A 4,785-nucleotide genomic window follows, 5' to 3' on the forward strand; every position below is an offset into this window, starting at 1 on the left:
CAACTCCAAGAATGTGTAGAAAAGTTAGAAAACAACAGAATACATATCCTGAATAAGACTAGAATCAAGTGATAATTTTTAATATTAGAAAGTCCTCAAGTGAACTTCCTTCAAATAAGTTTTAGAATATTACATTGGTAGGGATCAGAGATAGTAAGAGAGTCAAAAATCATTATTTAAAGGATCGGATCAATGGAGGAATGACCCGCAGGTGCATCTGAAAAGGTTCATATCCTGTGTCAAATGCTAGAACATCTTTAAAAATAGTAGATAAACAGTCTAAGCAGTCACTCTGGTGTATAATATCACTGGAGAAGTTCAGAATTGGTAGTCTGTATCTAGATTAAATAAACCAAGAAACTATGACAGGGCAATTTGATACAAGCCTAGAATTCTAGCACTGAAATTAAGACAGGGGATTAGAGAATGGAATTACATAGTGATACCTTCCCTGGACCAGGTAGTATAATTTTGTCTTAATAAAACAAAACAAACAAGAAAGGAATACATAGTTGGATGTTTGGGCTATTTTTTTCATTATGTTTTGAGAAGTCAAATTTCCTGAAGAAATGCAACCCATACTTACTCCTCATTTGAATTTTAAATTCTCTCTTCATTACAGAACATTCCTAGATGCAAAATGATTCATGATTCCCATCCAAAATTTGAAAAAGTTAGTTATCATCATTCTGTTGTATCCCAAAGAAATGATGAAGGATTACAAAAGCTTAAGCCTGTAAAAATAACAAAGTTTGACTAATGTAGGATTTTAAAGATCTTGCTAAATTAGAATTTAAATTTAAAATAAATATTTTGGTTTTCTTTGTAATTTTATACTCTATAGGATTCTATAAAATTCTTTTTAATTAGAGGGTTTAATTCACAAATTCACAAATTATTTTGCTTTCTATTTGCCTAGAATATTCTTTCAAGAGAGTTATAATTAGAACTTAGTTAACAGATAATTCCAACAGTTCATGTATAAAATGAAAATGTGAATGTTGTACACAGAGTTGCCAACAAACTGCTGATTTTAATTTATAAATTTAGAATAAGAGCAATTTTTGGAGTCCTTGGTATAACATGTTATGAAGAGAATAATCGTGTGACATCTTCTCTCTTCTACCTGTATGTAACACAGGAAGCAATTTCCTTAATTATTTGCTACTGTATACACTGAGAAAAATGTTAGGTATGGGATTTGTTTTTATTTTTGTTTTTGTTTTAATGGTTTGGCCTAGGGCTTGAACTCGGGGCCTGGATACTGTCTCTGAGCCTGTTTATGCTCAAGGCTTGTGCCCTACCACTTCATTCTCACTGCCACTTGCGTCTAGCTTTTCCTGATAAGTTTATTGGAGATAAGAATCTAGGGAAATAGACTCCACTCCCAAATTACTCAAGCTGATTAAAAACTTTGGCAAAGTAGCAGGGTATAAAATTAACCTCCCAAAATCAATGGCTTTTCTGTATGCCAACAATTAGAAAAGTGTGGCTGAAATTAGGAAAGCAACTCCATTTGCAATACCCGCCCCCAAAATAAAATAACTAGGAATTAACTTAACCAAAGAAGTGAAGGACCTCTATGATGAAAACTTTAAAATCTTGAAAAAGGAAATTAAAACAGAACATAAAAAGGGGCAAAAACTCCCAAGCTCCTGGATTGGAAAGATTAACATCGTGAAAATGGCAATACTTCCCAAGGCTATCTACAAATTCAATGGGATACCTATCAAAATTCCAACCTCATTCTTCAAGGAAATAGAAGAGGAAATTCAAAAATTCATGTGGAAGAATAAAAGACCCCGAATGGCAAAAACGCTCCTCAATGGAAAGAACACTGCTGGAGGAATATCAATACCAAATTTCAAACTATACTATAAAGCCATAGTAATCAAAACAGCTTGGAACTGGCATAAGAACAGACCTCAGGACCAATGGAATAGAATTGAAAACCCAGAAATGAACCTACAGACCTATAGCCACCTAATCTTCGATAAGGGAGCTAAAACAATAGAATGGAAGAAAGACAACCTCTTTAGTAAATGGTGCTGGCAAAATTGGTTAACTACTTGTAGAAAACTAAAGCTAGATCCTTATATATCACCCTGCACCATAATCTACTCCAAATGGATCAAAGACCTCGAAGTCAAAGCAGACACTCTGAAAACATTACAGGATGAAATAGGAGAAACCCTATGTCTCCTTGGCTCAGGCCAAAATTTTCTTAATAGAAACCCTGAAAAACAACAAATTAAAGAAAGGTTGGACAAATGGGATTGCATGAAGTTGCAGAGCTTCTGCATGGCAAAGGACATAGCTAGCAAGATCACTAGAAAGCCCACGGAATGGGAGATCTTCACTAGACATACAACAGACAAGGGTCTCATATCTAAAATATACTTGGAACTCAAAAAATTAAATCCCCCAACAACAAATCCTCAAAGAAACAACTGCCCAATAAATAAGTGGGCTAAACACTTAAAGAGAAACTTCTCTGAAGAAGAAAGAAGGATGGCCAATAGACACATGAAGAAATTCTCAACATCCCTAGCCATAAAAGGAATGCAAATCAAAACAACATTGAGATACCACTTCACTCCAGTTAGAATGGCAAAAATCAAAAACTCTAATAACAATAGATGCTGGAGGGTATGTGGACAGAAGGGAACCTTACTTCATTTTTGGTGGGAATGTAAAGTTGTTCAACCACTTTGGAAAGCAGTATGGAGGTTCCTCAAAAGACTTCACATAGAGCTCCCCGATGACCCAGCAATTCCACTTTTGGGCATTTACCCAAATGTTTACAAACAAGACCACACTAAAGCTACCAGCACAACTATGTTTATTGCAGCATTATTTACCATAGCTAAGATATGGAAACAGCTCTGATGCCCCTCACTAGGTGAATGGATTAAGAAAATGTGGTATATATACACAATGGAATTCTATGCCTCCATCAGAAAGAATGACATTGCCCCATTTGTTAGGAAATGGAGAAACTTGGAAAAAATTATATTAAGTGAAGTAAGCCAGGCCCAAAGAAACATAGGTCCCATGATTTCCCTTATTTGCAATATCTAGTATATGTATGAGTCAAGCGGAAAAGGTCAGATAATGTGATGTTAGGAAAATGAACCCTTAGATATGTATTTTAATTTTTTTTCCTTTCATGCATTTGTTTCTAAAGCATTTATAAGATTTTCTCTTTGTAGCTTTGTATGTCCCTCCCCCACAGTATAACCCCTGCTTTCACTATATTTGATGTCAGTATAACTTGTAGAAGAGATGGGGAAAAACAAGTCGTTTAAGGATACAGGTGGACCTGTTGCAACAATGAGAAGTACAAGTTGTCATGTCGAAAACGAGCTTTACAATGTTGGTGTGGGGCTGGGGGGAAGGCGGGGAAGATTGGGTAGGGGGGGGGTGGGAGGAGGGTAGGAAGGGATATGAAGGGTAAACTAAGGAGGAGGCTGCAATGCATGATAAGAAATGTATGCATTAACCTGCCCATGTAATTGTAACCCCTCTGTACAGTGTGTTCACAAATAAAATAAAATAAATAAGAATCTAGGGAATCTTTCTGCCTGGGTGGGCTTTCAACTGTAATCTTCCGATCTTAGCATCCAGAAATTATATGATAGTTAAAAAAGTATAAATATAAATAATATTTGTAAGTGTTCTGATCTCAAGAATACCAGTGTGGGGGGGAAATGATGCAACCCAGTATATTGTGCTGTTCTTTCCAGAACATATATTGCATCACATTAGCAGAGTTGTAATTTTTAACAATAGAGATAAGCTATTCATGATGTGAATTAAGGGAAGTTTGAGGTACACCCTAAATGTTGGCAACTGTTGGGCTAGGATGACTGTATATCATATATATTTGTATTGATGGTCATAAAAATAATAGCTTATTGTTATAAACAAGTGCTTACTCTTGAAGAATTAATTATTACCAATGCTACCTAGTTTTATCCTCTACCAGATTGTGGTTATTTTTCTTTTGACTCTCAATCAGTAACACCCCATTGGAAAATACATCTATTGCAGAATTACATAACATGAAAGCCTGTACTGTTTTGAATTTCTCAGGTATGGAATCTTCCGAAGTTGAAAATGAGTAGTTACTAGTCATTGGAATGTTGAAGAACACATATATTCTGTCTTCTTAACAACGTATTTACTTTTAAAAGTTATAGGTTTCCATGGAATTAAACTGTTTTCACTTTTAGCATGAGAAAGTAATATATTTATTCTTTTTTCAAAATATTGGAAAGTATATTGTGAAAATATTGTCTATTTGGATAGCATTCAAGTTGATGGTCTTCTGATTAAAAAAGGGGTAATCAATTCAAATTAGACGCCAAACAATATTGCTTTTTAAAAAGTTTCTACATAAAGAATATTTACTATACCAATACAGTGAAATTTTTATTTCATGCAGCTTATATTTAAAATTTTATTTTATTTTCAAAGTGATGTACAGTGGGGTTACAGTAATTTTAAAGTAGTGAATGAATAACTTTTCAAACTTGTTACCCCTCCTTCATTTTCTTCACAGTTTTTCTTCAACCCAATACCCCTCACAAGTTGTAATGTACATTTCCAACATATTGTCTTGTGAGTATTGCTATTGCATTGGTTTGCCTTTGTCCTTTGTCTCACCATTTTGTTGTTCCTCTTCCCATCCCTAATTAAGGCAAATATATACACAATACACAGGCTACCAAAATCAATTACAGCAGGGAATGAAGCTTAGGGGGAAAAAACCCCAAAGAAAAT

This window comes from Dipodomys spectabilis, unplaced genomic scaffold (assembly GCF_019054845.1).
Source record: "Dipodomys spectabilis isolate Male_0828 unplaced genomic scaffold, ASM1905484v1 ptg000161l, whole genome shotgun sequence".
In the NCBI taxonomy this organism is placed as follows: domain Eukaryota; kingdom Metazoa; phylum Chordata; class Mammalia; order Rodentia; family Heteromyidae; genus Dipodomys; species Dipodomys spectabilis.